This window comes from Plecotus auritus, assembly GCF_963455305.1.
Source record: "Plecotus auritus genome assembly, chromosome: 3".
In the NCBI taxonomy this organism is placed as follows: Eukaryota; Metazoa; Chordata; class Mammalia; order Chiroptera; family Vespertilionidae; genus Plecotus; species Plecotus auritus.
In genome coordinates, this window is record NC_137772.1 from 78,933,753 (window position 1) to 78,957,369 (window position 23,617).

General features: G+C 38.2%; 1 protein-coding gene across 4 annotated transcripts in view; it reads left to right on the forward strand.

Annotated features, from left to right (window-relative positions):
• Positions 1–23,617, forward strand: part of DIAPH3 (diaphanous related formin 3) — a gene marked incomplete at its 5' end in the record, with an annotated part of 566,313 nt that overhangs the window by 96,484 nt on the left and 446,212 nt on the right. The window lies entirely within an intron of this gene.

A 23,617-nucleotide genomic window follows, 5' to 3' on the forward strand; every position in this document is an offset into this window, starting at 1 on the left:
ATGTATTTAAACTTGTTATGCCTGATAACTGCAAAAGTAGTGAAAACTTTGGAAGTGTCAGAAGGAAGAGGCATGTGGTTATGATGGAGATGAAAATGATGAGAAACTACCCATTTGGAATGAACTTTTTGAAAGAACAGTTTTGAAGGAATAAGTGAAAAATTGAGAAAGTGCTATATATATATAATTTCCTTTCAGTAAACATAGGAGAAATGTAATTGATGAAATGAGGGGGAAAATAATCAATAACAATGGCTCTCAACCTGGATATTCATTAGAATCATCTAAGGAACTTTAAAAATCACAGTGACTGCCCTAGTTGGTTTGGCTCAGTGGATAGAGTGTCAGCCTGTGGACTGAAAGGTCCCGTGTTCGATTCTGGTTAAGGGCACATGCCAGGGTTGCGGGCTCTGTCCCCAGTGTGGGGCATGCAGGAGTCAGCCAATCAATGATTTTTTTTCATCATTGATGCTTCTATCTTGCTCTCCCCTCTCCCTTTCTCTCTGAAATCAGTAAAAATATAAAAAAATCACAATGTCTGGGCCTTAATATTTAACAAATAAGCCAGAATTCCTGTAGATGGGGCCCAGGTATCAGTATTTAGTAAAGGTCCCTTGGTGATGCCAGTGTATAGTCAAGGATGAGAACTGTTGGGCTATATATGACATCACTAGATGTTCTTTATTGTACTGGTCATTAAACAAAAAACTAGAAGTTGGTAGAATTTAAAGGCTAAACCTGGTGTACTTTCACTAATAAAACTTATCAAGTCACTGTGGTTTCAAGGCTAGTTTGCATATGCATAATATCAAAATGAGTGTTCAAATGGCATACTATATAGCTACTAAGAAATTCTACATGACACTTGGCCACTTGCAGAAATATATATCCTATATAATAAAAGGGTAATAGGCAAATTGACCCTAATGGCGGAACGACCGGTTGCTATGACGTGCACTGACCACCAGGGGGCAGACGTTCAACGCAGGAGCTGCCCCTGGTAGTCATTGCGCTCCCACAGGGGGAGCTCCGCTCAGTCACAATCCTGGCTGATGGCTGTGAGTGCAGCGGCAGTGGTGGCAGCCTCTCCTGCCTCCTTGGCAGCGCTAAGGATGTCCTGACTGAGGCTTAGGCCCTCTCCCCTTAAGCCACAGTTAGACATCCCCCGAGGGCTCCCGGGCTGCCAGAGGGATGTCTGACTGCCAGCTTTGGCCTGATCCCCTGGGGAGCGGGCGTAAGCCAGCAGATGGACATTCCCCGAGGGGTCCCAGACTGTGAGAGGGCACAGGTCGGGCTGAGGGACCCGCTGAGTGCATGAATTTTTGTGCACCGGGCCTCTAGTATATATTATAACAAATAGAGGAACCTGGTCTGTTTTGGAAAAAGGTGCCCAAAAGAACAGGCACTGTAGCAAGAAGAAGAACAGTGAGTATGCCTAGTTTTAGATTCAATGCACCATTCATCTTCTTTAGTTGGTGGTAATAAACTTAAATCTAAATCTCTCTTAATTCAGTTTGGACTTAAGAGACATTCTTTCAATGTTTACTTATTCCTAAATAGAATAAAGTCTATACAAACTTAGAAAACCCTTTATGGATTAATCATCTTCATGTGCAAAAGGCATTCATTCCTAATTTCATGCTGCCCTGACTTATTGCCATTTACTAACTGTGCTAAATAATGGTTTCCCCCAACCCGTAAGAGTTGGTATAGATCAGTGGTCGGCAAACTCATTAGTCCACAGAGCCAAATATCAACAGTACAACAATTGAAATTTCTTTTGAGAGCCACATTTTTTAAACTTAAACTTCTTCTAACGCCACTTCTTCAAAATAGACTCGCCCAGGCCAGGGTATTTTGTGGGAGAGCCACACTCAAGGGGCCAAAGAGCTGCATGTGGCTCGCGAGCCGCAGTTTGCCGACCATGGGTATAGATTCTTATCCTTATTGTAATACAAAGTTATTTCAAATTCTTTCACTCTCAGAAAGCCTTCCAGTGTAGATTAAGTAAATTGGAAGCTCTGCCCTTGATATTTATTGAGGTGGAAAAGCAAAGTAGCCCAATAGTAAATCTTATGTTTTAACTACTTCTTGTATATTATTACTGTTACACTTGATTTTATTTTTTTAGACTTTTATTGGGAAAGCTGTATTACACTGTTTTCATGAGTTAAAGATTTTTTTTTTGGCATTATGTTAAAGATGGCTTTTTTAGTTTCTCTCCTTCAGTAGACATTTTCTTAGTTATGGGACTATTTATTTACAGTAGATCTGGTATATCTTAGAGTATCTCTACATTTTGTAAATGAGGAAAGGCACAGGGAATGTGTGAGATTCCCAAGTTAGTGCTGCAGCTAGAACTAGAAACAGGGTTTCTGAATCTTTATTTATTTTTTTGTTAATCCTTAGCCGAGAATATTTTTCCATTGATTTTTAGATAGTGGAAGTGATGGTTTGGGGTTGGGAAGGGGAGGGGGGAGACGAGAGAGAGAGAGAGAGAGAGAGAGAGAGAGAGAGAGAGAGAGAGAGAAAGAAAAAGAGAAGCATTGATGTGAGAGAGACACATTGATTGGTTGTCTCCCACATGTGTCCCAATCAAGGTGGGGGATCAAGCCTGCAACTGAGGTATGTGCCCTTGACTGTTATTGAACCCACCCTCAGTCCAGTGCTCTATTCACTGAGTCAAACTGGCTAGGGCAGTGGTTCTCAACCTTTCTAATGCCGTGACCCTTTAATACAGTTCCTCACGTTGTGGTGACCCCCAACCATAAAATTACTTTCGTTGCTACTTCATAACTGTAATTTTGCTACTGTTATGAATCGTAATGTAAATATCTTGTGTTTTCCTATGGTCTTAGGCAACCCTGCTAGTGGTTCTCAACCTGTGGGTCGCGACACAGGCCCGATCCCTGGGGCTCCCCCAAGGGCTCCCGGGCTGCCAGAGTAATGTCTGACTGCCAGCTTTTACCCGATCCCCTGGGGAGCGGACCTAAACTGGCAGTTGGACATCCCTCTCACAATCCTGGACCACTGGCTCCTAATCGCCTACCTGCCTGCCTGCCTGGTTGCTCCTAACTGCCCTCCCTGCCAGCCTGATCTCCCCTCACTGCCTCTGCATGCTGTCCTGATCGCCCCTAACTGCCCCCCCCCCGCTGGCCTGGTCACCCCTAACTGCCCCCCACTACCAGCTAGGTTGCCCCCAACTGCTCCCTCCTTGCTAGCCTGGTTGCTCCTAACTGCCCCCCCTGCCGCCGGCCTGGTCACCCCTTACTGTACCCCCTGCCAGCCTGGTTGCCCCCAACTGCCCCCTCTGCCGGCCTGGTTGCCCCTAACTGCCTCCCCCCCCTGGCCAGCCTGGTCACCCCCAACTGCCCCCTCTGCTGTTCTGGTCGCCCTCAACAGCCCCCCACCGGCCTGGTTGCCCCCATGCAGCCTGCTTGTTCAGTTGTTTGGTCGTCCCTCACTAACCCCCCTGCTGGTTTGGTCGCCTTATGCAACCTGCTTGTTGTCGTTTGGTCGTCCCTCACTAATCCCCCTGCCGGCCTGGTCATAGGCAACAATCTTGTGAGGGTGTGAGGGTTAATTTGCATATTACCTCTATTATATAGGACTAGTTGTGGAGTCCATCTGCCGGGCTAGTTATCGAGGCCAATCGAGGCCATCTTGCCCAGTCCCAATTGGGGCCGATTGGGGCTGGCCAGCCAGGGGGAGGGACCGTGGGAGGTTGGCCAGCCATGTGAGGTTGGCTGTGGGAATGAACTGACCACCAGGTGGCAACTCCTGTGTTGAGTGTCTGCCCCCTGCTGGTCTGTGCACATCATAGCGACCAGTTGAATAGTTGTTTGGTCGACTGGTCGTAATGGTCGCTTAAGCTTTTAGATATATAGATAAAACACAGTTATAGAAAACACCCCAAAACAAGTATGTAGCTTAATGAATTATTATGAGGAGAAAGCCACCCAGATCAATAAACAGAACCTTGCCAGCCATCCTCGGAAGCAGGAAGCCCTCTGGCTACCCTATCCCAGTCTCTAACCTCTATTTTCTTTTTCCTAGAAATAATTATTATCTTGACTTTTTACAGGTATTGCTTCCTTGAGTTTCATAGTTTTAACATCCAGAAGTGCATGACCAGGTGCCATAATTTATTCTTGCTTATATTTTAAAATTTTGAATATCTTTAAAGGTTTTTAAGTCATTAGGTTCCCCATCCTTCCCTGATTTTATCCAGGACAGTCTGGATTTTGCTGATTGCATACTCATGGTTAAGCTCACATGTTTCTCTTTGTATTTCCTACAAAGTGGCAGCTATTTCCAGGCTTGATCCCTTTGGCAAGACCATAGGAAGTATTATTATCTGTTATTAGGAGGTACTTTATGTTTGTCTTATAATTAAAATTCTGTAACTTCATTTTCATTTATTACTTGGAATACATTTCTAAAGAGACAGTTCCTCAAATACTGATTATCTCATGATGTAGAACATTTAGGATAAATAGTTGATATATTTATGTTTATTTGCCAATTTTCAAGATATTGAGTTAGTTCCTTATTCTCTTAAGGTGATCAATTATTTTTAATGACAGTTATTCTTAGTAAAGTTCAAATTATCAGATATCTGACTAGTGGGACCTAGCCTAGTTGGCTCCTGGTCATTTGTGTATGACCCTGTAGTTTTGGATTGTTTCATTCCTATCTGGTAAGATAAGATGATCCAGGCTCTTCTCTTTTCTCACACTAGACCAGGACTCAGTAATTTCCATTAGTGGCAAATGATATTTCAAGATCAATCTGGGGATTGAGGATGCTTATTGCTAGTGGGTTAATTAATCACTGTTTGTAGGCCTCTTTGGTGGAGAGAGACCAAAAGAAAAGTGTATGTATGTGTATTAAAATTGTTTTTTGTATGTGCTGTCCATGCCACCAACTCTTGTTGTTGTGTTATATCTACATTGAGCGTATAGTCATCACATTTTATATACTTTCTTTCTAGTCCGTATTTACCTTTACTTCTGTGAATAAATGTATTAACCCACTTTAAATCTTCTATGAGTAACTGTATTTTAATGCTCATCACCAGTCCTTAATGTTTCTCTAGCCATTTGTTTGTCTGAAGTTTGGTGTTTAGTAGATTTCTTTGAAGGGTTCTAATTGCTGAGTTTTTTATGTAGATAATAGTAAGTTTCCTTTATTGTTTAGTCATTTTCACTATACGTATATATTTGGCTCACATGTTTTTTCCCTTAGGATCTTACATATAATATACCATTTTCTTTTAGCATGAAGCACATCAACATTTCTGTTAAAAGGACTGCTGATAAATAACTTTTATTCTTTATAGGTTGTTGGCTCCTCTTATTTAGAAGTCTGAGTTGGGATTATAAAATAAGCAGTATGCTCTTTCATTATGTACTTGCTTTGTTTTCTTCTTCAGGGATTACTGTATGTTGGGTTTCTGATTATCCTATATAAGAAAGAGGGAATATGCAAATTGACCGTCACTCTGCCACAAAGATGGCAGCACCCACAGCGGAGGCGGGGTTTCTGTAACACAAGATGGCTGCACCCACAGCGGAGGCTGAGTTCCTGTAACGAGCCTTAACGAGCAATCAGCAGGGACCTGAGGCTGCCTCCACCCCTGTGGGGCTTGACAGGGGACCTCAGGCCGCTCCCCCCACCCTGGCACCAGGCTTGGGAACCTCAGGCTGTAACCCCCACCTGGCAGGGCTTGATGGGGGACCTCAGGCCACACCTCCCGCCCTGGCACCAGGCCGGGCGACCTCAGGCCGTGCCCCCCACCTGGCAGGGCTTGACGGGGGACTTCAGGCCATGCCCCCTGCCCAGCAGGGCTGGACAGGGGGCTGGTAGGGTCTGGGTCTCACGTGATTTTGATGTGCATGTGGGTGGGCAGGGACTTGACTTTGGGTCCCATGGTGTGCCCCAGACTCTGACAGGAGGAAGATTTTCATATATATTTTACTAATTTCTTTCATCTCTTACACTTCTATTATAGAGAAAGGGCAAATAGCAATAGTAAAATATTTCCTCTAATTAATCCCCTTTCAATGTGCACAAATTTCATGCACCAGGCCACTGGTCTTCAATATGTATCTTACTCTTCCTTTCTTTATAACTGGAAAAAAAATAGTTCATTTATAAGTCTTATAAATGTTTTTTGTTCTTATATTCTAGTTTAGTTTTTTTTTCTGAGATTATTTTTTATTTCATATCCATTTTTTCTTGAGTTTCTCGCCTCATTTTTGATTTTTTCTAATTCTGCTTTAAGTATTTTTTTCATGTCTTGTATATTCTCTTAAGGTGTCAGCTCACTTTGAAATTGGACTTTATAGTTTGCCATGTTTTATGGGTTTGTTTTTGTGGTGATCTTTCCTCTTCTGTAGGAATGTTCTGCTTCATTTAGATTTCACTCTCAGCACTTTCTCTGCAGTGTGTGGGGTCCTGTCCTGGAACAAAGCCCTGGCAGCTCAGTGTTGGGAGTTCTTAGGACATAGACTGCTCCAGTCTTTTCAGATATTTTCTGCCTTTTGTGTGCTCTCACAATTGGGGTAGGCCAAACTCCAGCCATTTTCAGCGGCTCTTCTCAAACTGACCTGTGATTTCTAATGAATATCTCTGGGTTATTTTGTAGTTCTCCTGTTTTCATATTCTTCAGACACTTGATCGCTTTGTCTGCTGCTTCCCACACAGATGTTGATACTGTGCAGATCTAGTGGCTATTGGTGGTTTGTCTCCAGCTGTTTGTATTTTGAGGATCATGGAGATACAGGCATACCTCACAGATATTGTGGTCCAGTTCCAGACCACCTCAGTAAAGCGAGTCATGTGAATTGTTTGGTTTCCTAGTGCATATAAAAGTGATGTTTACATTATACTGTAGTCTATTAAGTGTTCAATAGCATTATGTCTAAAAAAACAATATATATACCTTAGGTAAAATATAATTTATTGCTGAAAATGCTATCATCCATGCTTATTGGAAAAATGGTGCAGATAGACTTGCTCAAGGTAGGGTTGCCACAAACCTTCAATTTGTTTAAAAAAGAAAAGTGTGAAGCACAATGAAATGAGGGTATGCCTGTACCTTGTCTCTCAGTATTGGGATTTTGGTTTTGTTATTTGCTTTTTAGTTGGTTTGTTTCTTTTTCTGTGGGGATCTAGAGAGTTTCAAAAACTAGACTGCTGCTGCCATCTGCCCAGATTCTCTAGTCTTCTGATTTTGAATCTCGTTTTCTTCTCTTTTTTTCTATGCCCGTTTATGTCTTTGGTTAAAATACAATTCTGGTTTATTAGCATTCGTCCTCTCACTTGCCCCCACACCCCATTGACTTTAGGGGAGAAATTATGATATATTAAGAATTTGCTTTATAACTTTAACTGATAGCTCAAGGTTTTGATGTTTAACATTTAAACTTTATTCAAACCTCTTAATGTTCTATGACCAGCAAATAGATTTAAATAAAACACTAGTTTTAGTCTTAATTTCTATATTATGTTTGTGCAGTGCTGTTATCTTATCATATAATTTCAATAAGTTATGCAGAATGCATCCTTTTTTTATATCCCAGTGATAGGGAGAAAATTCAGACTGCCCTTCAGTACTTTACCCCACCCCTGGAAAAATAGGTCTCAGCTGCTTGTGTGTGTTATAAATTAGTGAGTGTGTTAAATCTATCACAGCATGAAATCACTACAAACGCTGTGAAAGACTATCTTAAAGAATTTAAATTGATTGCAGATGTTGGTGCAATTAAGCAGGCCTGATGAGCTCAGAATCCTGTTTCTCAGTTTTGAATATCAATGCATTTAAAAAAATTATAGGGATGTACTCCATGTAAACGGAGTTCATAGGAATCTGAGCATTTCTGTCACCTTGTTTTTAAAAATAGTTCAGCAGTCTGAAAAGTAAATTGTGACCCTTTGTGCAGATACTTGTATTTCTTAGAATGAAGATGTATTATTCATCTTATGCAGTTCTGAGCCATCCTTAACTGATTAGAATTGACTTTGAATGATTATTTACTTCTTTATTTCATTTGTTTAGCAATTTGTTTGTCTACATTTTGTGCCTATATTTCGTTTAAAAATTATTCTATATACAGGAAGTTATTCCTATTTTTAAGAAGAAAAAAATGAGTATAACAAGACAGTGAATAAAAACATAGGACTTTTTTTCCCCCTTGAGGTTAGACCTTTTGCGTAGTAGAACTCTGCTTTAGTGTTTTGACTTTAAGCTGCTGAAATGTAAAAGGAAGTTTTCTAATTATTAAAATATAACCTATTGGGTTGCAAATTAGAAAGTGAAATCTGAAACAAGGCTGAAACAGGATTAAGTAGAGTGTACAGTGTGTCCATTTTCAATTTATTTCAAATTGATCCATGCACATTAAGTAATTAAATTCATCAATTTCTGTTACACATTGTAAACTGTTATGGACATTAGGACTTTATTTTATATATATACAGTAGAGAAATGAACTACAAAAATGGTGAGTAATTTTATTTAGCTAATTTTTAAATACTAAGAAAATTATTGAAATATTATTTGAAGTATTATAACATTGATGATTTGAAATAGGAACAAAGAATACATTAAATTTTTCTAGAGGGTTTGATTCGACAATGTTTTTATTTCATTCATCATGGCAGATTATAATTTATTTTTAGTAGTTTAGAATTCAGCTTTGTTACTTCTAGTTTTGTTATTTCAGAAAATTCAATTATCTCTATCTCAGACTTAGTTTACTGAATAATACAATTTAGGAGTGTTTGTGTGGGAACCTATGCAATGGGAAGTAGGGCAATCTATATATATATAGAAGCCTAAGCGACAGAACAGCTGAAAGACCCATCACTATGACACGCACTGACCACCAGGGGGCAGATGCTCAACACAGGACCTGCCCCCTGTTGGTCAGTGCGCTCCCACAGCCAACCTCCTGTGGCCGGCCAACCTCCCGCGGTCCCTCCCCCGCAGCTGGCTGGCCAACCTCCCATGGTCCCTCCCCTGGTCAGCCAGCCCTGATCTGGGCGAGAAGGCCCCAATGGCCCCAATTGCCAGCCAGGCCAAGGAACCCCACCCATGCACGAATTCGTGCACTGGGCCTCTAGAAATTAAATAAAGTCTCTTAAGTTATCTTGGTATATTAAGTTGAAGTATTACAGTTTAAAGTGTGAAATGGGACTGGGTGATGAATGCTATAGCAGAAGCATTCTTAATTCTGATTCATACTGGAATAAAAAGTTGAATAAAAATATTAAAATTGGGCATTATAAAAAATAATACACACGGTATTTTTTCCTACTTAAAATATTTATTACCTGCCTCTCTTGGATATAGAGCAAAGTTTTTTTCTTTGAGTGGCTCCTACTTTGTTTTTTCCTACATCAGGCATACCCATGAAGCAGCTTATGTGGTAACCATTTGTGTGTTTTAATTTAACTAACAATGTATACTTGTAGAAGAGTCTACCTTCAGACTTATAAGAGATTGGTATGATTTTCATAGTGTGATGTTTTCAATTATCTTACTCAGACCTAATTTGGAAGCAACTCACTTTAATTTTGTCTTTTCTAAGCATTAAAGTCATTTATCACAGAAACAATTCTTTTCTTTCTCATATGATTACTTTAATTAGAACAGTTATTATCACATTTCATAAACAGTTTGGGGTACAAAACAATCAACTCTTGGTATTCACAAAAATCAGTTCATAGGTGTAACTATCCAGCATACTTGGGTGTCTATCACTGTATGTTATGAAATAACGGAAAGACGATGTCTATCTCTTAGCACCTTATAGAAGTCACACTTTGGTGAACTTTATCATTTTCCTTCCTTTTTTCTCTGCAATGGGGTCATTAGAAATACACTTTTCTGTAACTTTAACAGTTTTTTTTCCTACTTGATTGTTCTATCAGTCAATCAGTTAGACATGATTGACTCATCTCAGATTGACTCCAAGAAAAATAGGAGCATATTGGCTCATGCATCTGAGTTGCCCTGGGGTATACAGGCTTTAGACAGGCCTAGACCTAAGTTTTCAGTGACATAAGGACCCATTCTTTCTGTATTTCTTAGCACTGTTTTACTTTCTTGGCTTCATTTATGAAGGCTTTTTCCATGGTAAATCTAGATGGATAGCAGAAGTTTCTAACTTATCTCCTATATTTTACATCACTAGCATTCAAAATTTTAGATCACTTACCCTATCAATTTTGAAAAGTTGATCATATATGCCACTAAACCAGTAAATGTTTATCATAAGCATGCTTATTGTATTAATTCCTCACATTTGTTACTCATTTTATATATAAATATATTAATATTTTATCTTTAATATATAATATGAATTTATAATAGCAAGATATAAAAGTATTACTATTTCACTTGATAATTTTGATTCCTCTTTTTGTTTCATTGCTACATTTTAGCTATGCTAGATTCATGACATAAACTGCTAAATGTGCCTTCCTTTTCTACTCACTATTTTTACAAATAACAAACAGTCTACAATTTGATGACTTGTTATTATCAAGAACTATACAATTTTCTGGGCTTGGCACATTTTTTTAAGATACATTTTTAACTTTAAAATGCCTTTTATTTGTATTCTTCTAAAAAGTATATTCCTGCCTCTCAATTTTAAATGCCCCTTTAATTTTAAATCACCAGTTCTATTCTGTCTTATAACTGAATCTATCATACCCACTCAGGAAAGTTTTGGGAATACAGGCAAGCATGTAGAACCATTGCAGTGCCCCAGAGTTCATGTGCACTTCCATCTTGCCCACTGCAACCTTCCTTGTTCTTGCTTGTACTGGTTCTTCTCTTGTACCACTAACCAGCTCCTATCCTCTATTTAGCTACATTTAATGAAAGAATTTTCTGTTTTGATGTCAGCATTGCCACCCTCTGCCTATTAGGTTAGTGTTCGGGGCCCTGAGTAAAATATGATGTGCCCTCGCTCTGCCTTTATGTGTTGTACTTGGTGAAAAAGACATGAGGACATGCATCGAGGTCATGTGTCATCTGGACAAGATAGATTCCTTTAGGGACAGTATTATCTTTGTTAATTCGTGATTGCCCACATGTGACAGTTCTTAAAGCCTCACAAACTTGATTGGTCAGCATGTTAATACTCTAAGCTAATAGAGACTGGTGTATAAAAATCTAAATTTCACTTTAATTTACAATTAGAAATATTATTAAGGAGAAAACATTCTTGTATTCTCTCCTTTTTGTAAGCTGGTATATATAGGAAGCCAAATTATAGTTTCTTACTTGGTTTGTTGGATGATCCACTATGAAGATAATGGGGTGTGTGCCCATAGCATTGTAGGCTTGTACTGTTTTAACTATTATCATACTTCATGTAGTTACCCATTCGATTAATGTGATATACTAGAAGCTCCATGAAGTAAGAGCGGACCTGGTACAGCACAAACTGTATATTTGTGTTATGTTTCTGGCACTCCCTTTCTTGGGGAGTGGCCTCTCTGAAGAACTTTGGGTTCTGCAGGTAGCACTGTACACTGCCTCCTCCTATAATACATGCTGACTAATATTGGAGGGCTCTGAAATTGCTCAGGCCATACTTTTTTTAGTAATTAAAATAAATTCATTTTATCTTGAGCCACACTTGATCTTGGTGTACATGTGTAATCTCTTTGGTCATTTTAATAGGAGTTTCATTATCTGTTACATTTTGATATTTTTTCTAATTTCATTATCTGAACTTAATTGTAATTTAAGCTTTGGGGATATTTATGGTTGGCAAACTATGTCCCCCAAGATTTCACTTTTTGTCAGGTTACCTTTTTGAGGAGAATTTGATAGGAACAACTATTCTCATTTTATTTCCTCACTAAAGCTTTCAATTTTATAGTTCATGATCTTTATACGTTTTCCCCTGTCATTTTTGAGAATTTTCATAGGACACAAAGGTTGTTTAAATAATCAAAATGATTAGAAATTCTAAGATCAACTTGTTTAGTAATCAAGTAACATTCCAAGTATCATTCATTTATTCATATGCTCAAATTTAAAATGATTAAAATCAAAGATACAACTTAAAAAAGATAAAGAGTATCACTTAATGAGGTGGTCTTCAACCAACACCGAATAATTTCTCACTATCTTATAGCTTTGTTATTCAATGAAAAAGGTGTATGATCTCTACATACTTTCACCTTAGCAGTTCCGTAGAAGGAATGCTTTTCTTATGAGATCTGATCAGAATTCAAATGTCATCTTAATGCAAAATGAATAAATACAAAATGTATGAATGAATAGAATGGCTTCAGGTAATCATTTACTTTTGTATAATGTTTTCTTTAAGGATTAATAAAACTAAAGTTAAGAATTTGCTAATTGGGAATATATTAAATAAAGGTATTAAAATATAACAATTTTAATAATCTCATTTTAAAAATAATGCATTGTTACAGAAAATTTAGAAAATATATGACATCATAAGAGAGAAAAAAACAATACCCTACTAACCCAAGATGAAGCATCCAGCTAAAATATTAAAGTTGTTTTGATATTGAAAAAGCCTCAAAAGAATTATTATAACAGTAAAACTAAGATTTCTGTAGCAGAAATATTAAATGTGACTTTTCCTATTTTGTCAGTTTTGGCAGAAGTCCAAAGGCTGAGGAGAGCAGGTACCAGGATACTGTGGCCATGAAAATGGATTGTGAAACCAGTTGTGCTGCCATTAGCTCATCCTTCACTTCTAGGCTGTGCAAGAATAAGTTCACAAATATATTTAAAATGGAAGATTGATGGAGAGGCTTTCTCTGAAGAGAGAGCTGTCATTGTACAATGGCATTATCTTCAACTCTTTGTGAGGGAGTAGAGCCAAATGAGTGAACCTTTGAGAGAACCTCTCAGAGGTTGACTATATCCTTCCAGTGTGTGTGTGTGTGTGTGTGTGTGTGTGTGTGTGTGTGTGTGTGTGTGTGTGTGGAGGGGGGCGGGACAGGGATTGGAAACTGCAAATGGTAGGCTGTGTGAGCTTCTGTGTGGCAGAACAAGGAGAAAGGACTAGTTTGTGGGGAAAAGTTTGACTTGCACCGAACGTTGACCTCTAAGAAGGGAGTTGACTTTGTGTTGTCTTGGGAGGAGTTTTGTCCAAGGGAACCACCAGCACATGCAGTGTCCCCAACAGAGAGAATCTTTGTAAGGCTGGACTGCAAATCTCAGCAAGGAAGTCTCTTGAGTAATCCACATAAGCATCCAACAGAAGAGTACATACAGCATTTGCATTTCGGCCACATCCAAGGACAGTAGCACCAAAGTGCGACAGTGCTACCTGATTACAGCAGTTTTCTGTATCTTAACTCCCTTCTTCCCCCTTCTCTTCAGCCTTGAAGGTGCTGGAGGAAACCTGATGAGTAGGGATCATGGATTGAAGAACAAGGTGGGAAAATAGTGTAGGACCTCAGCTCTGTTCAACACTATAGATTTCCTAGTTGGAGTGAGGGCTACACTGAGGAAGGGGAGACATTTTAGGTTAGTTAAGATTGAAGTTTTAGCCCGGGCTGGGTGGCTCAGTTTGTTGTAGTGTTGTCCTGTACACCAAAAAGTTTGCAGATACATATCTAGGTTGAGGGTTCGATCCCTGGTTGGAGAGCGTGCAGGAGGCAACCATTGTTTCTCTCTCTCTCTCTCCCTCCCTCCCCCTTCCCTTCTCTAAAAAAAAAAATTTTTTTTGAAGTTTTATTAGCCTCACTCTTTCTTACTGGCCTGGAAAAGTGTGAAATGCAGAATATTATTCTGAGGTGATATTACTAAAAATAGCTTTTGAGTCAGAGAGTGTAAATAAGTTTAAGTCCAGAAATTATAAAGCAAAAGATGGGTACATGTGTTAAGGTAACTAAAAACATCCATATGGATGGTGATGGGGAGAGGGAGGGAGGAAACAAAGTTAGAAGAAATAAAACATGGCAAGAAAATATTTGCTATATATAACTAATGTGTAAAGAACACCTACAAATCATTAGGAAAAAGATGAATAACCCAATAGGAAAATTTTTAATACACATAGGCAATTTACCCAAGAAGAAATACAAATGGCAAACAGCTCTTTGAAAATATGTTCAATCTCAATATGTAAATTAAAATAGGTATGGAGGGCATTTTTCAACTGTCAAAGTAGAAAGGCTATAAAAGATTGCTGACAGTGTTTGGTGAAGGTGTAGAAATATATAGCAATGCATCCTTCTTGGATTATAATTTGGCAGTATATATCAAAATAAAAAAGTGTATTCCCTAATCATCTAACAATTTCACTCTTTGAATCTATTTTTATAACAGTAACTTGAACTTGGGAAGATCTATGTATGAGGTTGTTCCTTGGAACATTGTGTAAAATGTCAAATTTAAAACTACCAAAATATCCATCAGTAGAGAAGTGATTAAGTAATTTATAACACATTTATGCAATGATGGATAATACAGTCATTAAAATGAATGAATTAACACCGCCGGTGTGGCTCAGTGATTGTGTGTCGACCCAGAAACCAAGAGGTCAAGATTCGATTCCCAGGCACAAGCCCAGATTGTGGGCTCAGTTCCCGGTGGGAAGCATGCAGGAGGCAGCTGACGGATGTTTCTATCTCTCTTTCCCTCTCCCTTCCTCTCTCTCTAAAAAATAAATAAAAACATTAAAAAAATGAATGAGTTAGATATGACTTGGAAAGTTAGCCAATATAAAAAACAACATAGAAATATGTGTATGGGATGAAGCAGTTTTTGTTTTGTTTAAAGTTGTGTGAGTACATATATGTATATGTGAATAAATAGGTGCCTAAGAATATCTGCCCAATTAAAGGAAAACTCTTGCTAGATTCCCATCAAATTTGTAAAATTCATTTGCACTGTTTGTCTCAGGCAAAAGATTGGAGAAATGGAGGCACAAATTCCCATTTCCTCCTGTACTTAAACAAAAAGGACTAGTGGGATTACAAGTGAATTTTTAAAATTTTATTATTTTTAAAAAATACATTTTTTTATTGATTTCAGAGATGAAGGGAGAGGGGGATAGAGATAGAAATATCAATGATAAGAGAGAATCATTGATCAGCTGCCTCCTGCATGCCCCTACTAGGGATCAAGACCTCAATGCGGGCATGTGCCCTTGACCAGAATCGAACCCAGGACGTTTCAGTCCACAGGTCGCCGCTCTATCCACTGAGCCAGACCAACTAGGGCTACAACTGAATTTTAGAATTTGTTTTTGTGTGTATTTCTCAGGTTATGGGAAAAGGGAGGGCAACCACCCAGCAGATTACTTCTGATTTTTGGTTGTGGCGAGGAGTGAGTGCTGAGCTTCAATGCCTACTCCTTGATTGTAGGCTACAGTAACCCATCTTTTCTTTGGTGTGCAAGAAACTTGGGGAAGCCATGTGAAGAAGATAAGGTCTCTAGTACTTCAAGGAGCTCACAGTTCAGTAGAGCCAAAATGTGTAAGCAGGTGAGAAGAATGCAGTGGGCTCTATGGGCCCTTAGTGTATGGTAAAGTCCTGGGTTATCGGCAGCAGCACAGTGTTGAGAAGGCAGCATACTCGGCTTTAGGGAGTGAATGCGTGAGATGGATCTCATCGGCCTCTTAGCTGCTGTGGCTTCTTTCATCCAAGTTTTCAGCATTGGTACTGGAAAATGTCTTTTTACAATATTTTCTTAGCAGAAATAAAATTGGATGTTGTTTCTAACAAGCAAATGCCATTTTTGTCTTGTTTGCTATGATGCAGATGGCCTGATAACATGGACCACATTTCATTTAGAAAAATAAAAACAAATCAGCAGACCCGATAGTATGCTGCTTGCAAGGCCTTTAAATGTAACTTGGAATAGCACACAGATGCATTTTACATTCTTGTAGTAAATTGGCACTCATTTAATAATCACTTTTATTTACAGAACTTAAGTTTTGGAAACATCTGAATAAGTCTATGGAAAATTTAAATGTTCAGTTTGTGATCATTGCCAAATAGTGTTTATTAAGCATTTACCTGTGTGTGATAATGCTGGATGCTGTCAGTACCACAATCAATGAAACATAGGAAACCTGGAGACTTGGCTCTCAGAAAAGGTAGATTACTCATTAAATATGTGAAAAGTATCACATATATTTGAAGCATTTCATGTGATTTTTTTGTGCTCTAGAATTTATTACCTAAACTGATTTTTTCCCCTTTAATCTGAAAAATTAGGGGCTAGATCTGATCACATCTAAGTTACTTTACATTTCTGAAAATTCTTTGATTTTGCCCTTTACCAGGATATGTCACTCAATTACAATCTCTGATTTTAAAGCCATTTAGTTGAAAACTTCATATGTTAATCTTAATGTTTTCAAAAGTAATGTGTAGTCATTATGAAACATACATATACAGCAAAAAGAGGAAAACAAAACCATAATTTCTTCACCAGATATAACCGAACTGTTAACATTCATAAATTCCTTTTTTTAAATTCTGGAAAATGAGGTTGAGAATATCAACCTCAAAAGGTGTTTATGGGGAATCAATGAAATATTTCATGTTTTCACTGCATGTGTGGTGTCTGGCATATGTCTTAGGTAAAGCAATTTTAATAATAGGTCCTTTCTCTAGCAATTTTAAAGTATCAGTCTTATTTCTTATATTTTTCCTATTTATTTATTTATTTATTTTTAAAAATATATTTTATTGATTTTTTACAGAGAGGAAGGAAGAGGGATAGATAGTCAGAAACATCGATGAGAGAGAAACATCGATCAGCTGCCTCTTGCACACCTCCTACTGGGGATGTGCCCGCAACCAAGGTACATGCCCTTGGCCGGAATCGAACCTGGGACCCTTCAGTCCGCAGGCTGACGCTCTATCCACTGAGCCAAACCGGTTTTGGCAACCTATTTATTTTAATAGTGTCCTGATTATGTTCCAGCTTCTTATATTCTGAGGCTTGTTATAGATTCATAGTAACTGGTAACTTAGAGTTAGTAGTATAAGGTACTCTTGGATAAAAATACATTTGCCATCTTGTGCCTTTTGATATTTAATTCCCATTTCAAGGAAAGTTTTAATGTTGCCAGAGTTAAGTTTTCAGCCATGTCTTCAATAGCAGTGAACAACTTAGCAAGAAGAAAGAAATGGTGGAGCCATAGTCGAAAGCCTCAGTTAAATGGGGAAGGAGGAGAAACCCAGTAGAGGATTGTGATAAGCTGCTATAGCCATATCTGCATCTTTGATGTGGTACAGAGAGGTGGGGAAGAATTATATGTGGTAGTCTAGGATTCAAGTGGAAAATACAACAGTGTTTGGCTTTCAGGAGAATGGGGGATGGGCACTGAGAAGAGACAGACATAGGGTTAGGAGTTCACTGATGGACATTTGTAAGAGAAACTCTGGGAGAGGTTAAATGGGACCGGTAACCAAACTTAATGAAATAGGTGCTGGGATTAGACTGATGGTGAAGCAAGGGGCAAAGCCATATGGTAAGAGTTGGGCAGAGAGGGATAGTTTTAAAAAAGAGCTAATGGGTTTTGAACAGGTATTGAGAGAATAGAATATGAGTAAAATATCTGAAATCTCTTGAGGGCCCATTTGAGTTTGGATAATATGAACAAATACTAATGCAGACTAATGTTTCCTAAATTCTGTTTAGTGCAAGAATCCTTTTTATAAAAATATAGTCTTACATAGATATCTTCCTTGCTCACTTCCCCCATTATATCTCAAAGGTAAAGGTGTATTCGTTTTGTCTGAGAAAGAGTATTGAGCCTTAGGGGTCAACTTCTGGTTGGCTCTGAGGCTTGTCTACAGAAGCCTAGAACTCCAAGGGACACAATGTATACTGATAGGAGACTAGTAGAAAGCCCAGCAAAAGAAGATGATAAAGGCGAATTATAAACTTTAAATCTTCTCTTGGGCTCTGAAGAGGCTAGAAAAATCACAATCAGGTAAATAATACCTACTCCAGTAACCCTGAGGGTAAGGCGAGGCTGGGGAGCAAGTGAATATCAGAAGATCAAGTAAGAAGCAACAGTACATGACTAGGAAATCATTTAAAGAAAGAGACAACATGTGGATTTGAGGGGTTCACATTAAGCAAGAGCTTCCTTCTAGGAGTCTGGAAATGAAAAGAGAACATGTATAAAAACAGTGTAGCGTATGATTGGCTCTCATCCTGGCTTCATGCTGCCTTTGGGTATGGGCAGCTTTGAGTCTGGTGTGTGCATTGGGAAGGAAGTCTGGGGACTCAAGGCACATTCTGCTTCTGGATTTGTGTGTGACCATTGTACAGAGGGGTTGTTGGGAGGCTTTCTCAGCATCTGATTTTGTGGGTATTGCAAACATCACCAGATGTTTCACCAACTCTATTGCTGCCTTTAATTGTGGATTCCAAAGTTCAAGGAGTGAGTTGCAATAGCTTGTCAAGACTGTTTTTGTCCCAGATTCAGAGAACTCTTTTCATGCATCCTCCTTTAGCTCACCTGCATGGTGAGCCTGCGTGTCTAATTTCTCACTTCTCTCTTCCAAGCATGAGATGACCTCAGCACAGGATATTTGGGGCAGCAAAACATTGACATAAATTTTGTGTTTTCTCATCATTACTAAATGCTTACTATGTAGTTCAACTTTTTATTTCTCATCTTTCTCTAAATTTTAAGTGGAGAAATGCTAGAATTATATAGGAATAAAGCCTTTAGGGATCTGGGTTTTAAAATGAGAACAAACATGTAAAATTATAAATACTTTCTAAAATTAAGAATTAGCCATCATATCCATAACTTTCTGGCCCAGTATCTAGAAGTGAAGCTTCCCTTACTTATGGTATAAAATGATAAAAAATTCAAAGGATAAAAATTGTGTGAAATTTTCTGTTAAGGGAACGGACATATTTATCAAATGGAGACTCTAAGTGTATTATTATCGTAGTTCTTAGGAGTAATTTAAATAATACTGTCAATTTTACATAAATTTCAAAAACTCAGTGCTTTAAGAAATAATTACATTTTATTTTCCTTAAACTATGTAATGATAGTTTCTCTGTATAAATATGTGAAGATTTAGACTCATAGATAACAGAGAACAGACTGACAGCTGCCCTGAGGGGAGTAGGGAGGGGATCGGGTGAAAAAGGTGAAGGGATTGAGCAAAAAACCAAAAAAAACCCAAAAAAACAAAAACCCTCATAGACATAGACAATATTATGGTGATTACCAGAAGGAAAGGAGGGATAAATGGTAATAGAAGGAGACTTGGCTTGGGGTGATGAGCACACCATACAATGTACAGATGATGTATTATAGAATTGTACCCCTGAAACCTATATAATTTTATTAATCAATGTCATCCCAATAAATTCAGTTAAAAATGCAGGGCCTTGGCCTGTGTTGCTAAGTGGTTAGAGCGTTAACTCACACACGGCAGGGTCTTGGGATCCCTGCCTCCTCTGCCCCCATTGGGGCCTATGCTGGAGGCAACCAATCAATATGTCTCCTTGACATCTCCCTCTCCCACTCCTCATCTCTTCATCCTCATCTTCTCTCCCCATCCCTGCCATTCTCTAAGAAAAAAAAAAAAGGAAAAAATATACTCAGGTGAGGATTAACAAAAAACAAATTTGGGGATTTAGGAAAACTGATATGGGTAATGAAAATGGGAAATATATAGTGTGGGTTTTTCAGTCCTAGCATAAAAACCACAGTCTGACAAACTTAGTAATTCAGTTGAGTAAGTACGTCACATTATTAGTCAAATCTCTTTTAGTTGTTAGTAATAGAAATTCAATTTGAACTAACAAGGAAAAAAGACCTTTTATTGACTTTTCTACCTGGAAGAGAAGGGATGAGTAGAATGAAAGTCCAATGTTGGGACTTTCCCTTCCCTCTTCCCTTGGCCTTTGAACATTGGTGTTATCTTCTCTGACTACAGAAGTTTTCTCCAAGAAATGGAAAGCTTGAAACTGTAAAAGAAAACATAGGCATAATCAGCTGTTTACAGAAGAAGCTAAAACCATTTGAATACCAAACTAAACTTAGGCAAAAGATGAGAGATGTGGTTAAAAATATTTCTAATGATCTTGACAAAGGGTTAATATTTATACCCTATTGTGAAAATTCATGAGCTGACTAGAAAAAGAAAATCCAATTTAAAAAATGAGCCAATGACAATTCAAAAAGAACATCCCAAAACTTAAGTACATATGTAAAATTTTGAGTTATATGTATATTCATACTAAAGTAATTTTATACCCATTAGATATTTTTACTATTCTAGTGGAGAAAAAGTACCTTTATACATTGCTGGTGGAGTTATAAAATTATATAGTATTTTGGGGAAGCTATCTGAAATGTCTATGAAAAAGAAAAATATACATACTCTTTGACCCAGGGATTTCACTCCTGGGAAGCTATGACTTAGAAATAAAAGCACCATAATTTGATAAATTATGGTTATTTATACCATGGATAATTATGCCAATATTAGAATGAATTACATTTATAACACATCGACAAACTTCCAAGAGGTCTAAGTCAGAATAAACCAACATACAGAAAATTATGTAAGATGATATTACTAAAAACAAATTCTACCTGTATGTACAGACACACACGTGCGCACACATATGCATGTGATTATGTGAGCGCTGGTTAAAATACGGAAGGATGTAAACGAGGATTTTTACATGGATTGCCTTATAATGGGAAGGGGTATTGAATAGCTTGGTAAAACTTTTAACTTTTTTGGATTTATGAAAAACTATGTGTGTGTGTGCATATATATATATATATATATATGCATATATGCATACTTACATGCAAATGACTAAATAGTTTTTAAAAATTAAGAGAACCGTATCAAAAGGACAGTACAAGTTTAGTTATACGGAAATCATTACTAAAGGATTTCAGAAAACCATATTTTAAATCCCACTGCCAAACTGAAGAAGTTGAGAAACATTTGAAGGCCCTAACCTTTGGGCATAAATGGAAGATGGTAAATAGATTTACTATAAAGGAAATACTCTTGAGGTAATGACATCTTAATCACTTTGTACCTTAGCAAGGGGTCTGCTATCCTATATAATAAAAGAGTAATATGCAAATTGACCATCACTCCAACACACAAGATGGCTGCCCCCATGTGGTCAAAGATGGCCACCACAAGATGGCCAGCAGGGGAGGGCAGTTAGGGGTGACCAGGCCAGCAGAGGAGGGAAATTGGGGGCAACCAGGCCTGCAGGGAAGGGCAGTTGTGGGGGACCCAGGCCTGCAAGGGAGGGCAGTTGTAGGCGATCAGGCCAGCAGGGGAGGGCAGTTGGGAGGGACCAGGCTTGCAAGGGAGGGCAGTTGGGGGTGATCAAGCCTGCAGGGGAGGGCAGTTGGGGGCAATCAGGCTGTCAGGGGAGCAGTTAGTCATCAATCAGGCTGACAGGAGAGTGGTTAGGGGTGATCAGGCTGGCAGGCAGAAGTGGTTAGGGGCAATCAGGAAGGCAGGCAGGTGAGCAGTTGGGAGTCAGCAGTCCTGGATTGTGAGAGGGATGTCCGACTGCCCGTTTAGGCCCGATCCTACTGGGATCGGGCCTAAACGGGCAGTCGGACATCCCTCGAGGGTTCCCATATTGGAGAGGGTGCAGGCTGAGCTGAGGGACATCCCCCCACCCCTGTGCACGAATTTCGTGCACCGGGCCTCTAGTCTGATTATATTTATTTGGCATTTAATAAATGTTGGTTGAATAAAGAGATGCATATGTCTCTTTTCTGTATATGTATATGCCTATTTACCATATATGTATGGTAAATATACATATTAGGATGCATATACATATGGATGCATATACATATTAGGCCATCCTATATAATAAGAGAGGAATATGCTAATTCTCCGTTACGCCTTGAGGCATAACGATCAACCGCATAACGGATCTGCAGGAGCGTGTGGCAGCGAACTACAAGCGAGTGGCAAAAAGCTACAGGAGGGGCAGCAAGCTATGGGGAAGGGAGGGAGCGGGGGCAGGGGGAGTACAGGAAGGCAGCAGAGAGCTACTGGCGCACGGATTCGTGCGCACGGCTACTGGTGTGTGTGTGTGTGTGTGTGTGTGTGTATGCATCTTGTTTGCATTTGATAAATATTAGTTGAGTAAATGTATTGGAAGATATAAATTAAAAGAGAATCAGACTTTTAGCAAGAAAATAATTTTTTAATTTGTTTAGAATATTGATTATATACATGTAATAAGCGTATTGCTCTTTAACTCATTGTCACTTTGTTATGTTTAGGTTAACTTGTTACTTAATACCGGGATGGGCAAAGTAGGTTAATAAAAATAAAACCAATAAATTATAATATAAGAATAAAGTCTGTGTCGTGTTTTCACAACTGTAAAGCTACTTTTGCATACCCCTGTATTGAGATGGGATGAAGTAAGATGGATGGTTGAACAATCTAAAATGAATATAAACTAATGCCAACTGAAAAATGAAAGAAATGTCACTTTTCTAAGATTTTTAAGCAATTTGAAATTCTTAGGACATTTTGCCATTCTAATTTTCACAATAACTCTAATGTCACCAACGGCAGGGATTGTGTAATTTTTATTATGCCTCTATCCCAATCTGGGATGTAGCATATGCACAATAAGTTATTGATAAATAAATCAAAGATTTAGAAATACGGTCTATAGCAAACACCAATTAGTCTAGCACAATGTATTTTTCAGTGGTGTTCTAGAGCCAGCTTCTTTGTCATGTTCAGTAACACTGCAGTTGTTGTAATCAACCATCTGGGGGTGTTTATATCACATAGATTGGCAAACACTACCAATAAGTTGTTTTCCTGAGAGGTGGTTTTTAAACACCAGCAACGCCATTGTATTTAATTATGAATCATAACCTGTGATATGGATTGTAAAAATGGAAAATAAAGTATGTATTTCAGAAATTAATTGATTTAATTGTATTCATCTGGAAGTAGTTGTATAACATAACACAAGATATTTGCTTTTCTTATATGTAAAATTTTATTTTTGTTATGCATTCTTATTAAAAAATTCAAGTGTGAATTACTCCATTTCCATTATTAGATTTCAGGTGGTAGTGCTTCAAGGAGGAACCTTTACTTTTATGCTTATTAAATGGCTTATTGCTTATGATACATATCAATGCATGAAAGTTGCACTTAAAATTATATTCCTGTAAATTTATCTATCTGCTTGAATGTTCTTGGTCCATTTATAAAGGCAGATGTTTTATTAAAAGTGTTATATTTTATTTTGCTATTTAATAATGATTTTTAGGGAATGGCAGGCTGGGAATATTGCCTGTTTATAAACAACCCTGGGAATTTATGACAGTTGTTTTTACAGTCAAATCCAGAGATGAAAATATGTTGATGGATTGACACAGGCCAGGTCTTCAAGTCATGATCTTTACTCTGAGTCATTATAATAGCATTATGTGTGTTAGACTCCTAGAAATATTTAATCTCATTCATTCATTCATCCATGCTTTCATTTAAAAATAAATAAATATTGCTATGTACCAGGCAGGCATTGTTCTAGGCAATATTGATATTGTAATGAAAAAAGCTGACCATGTCCCTA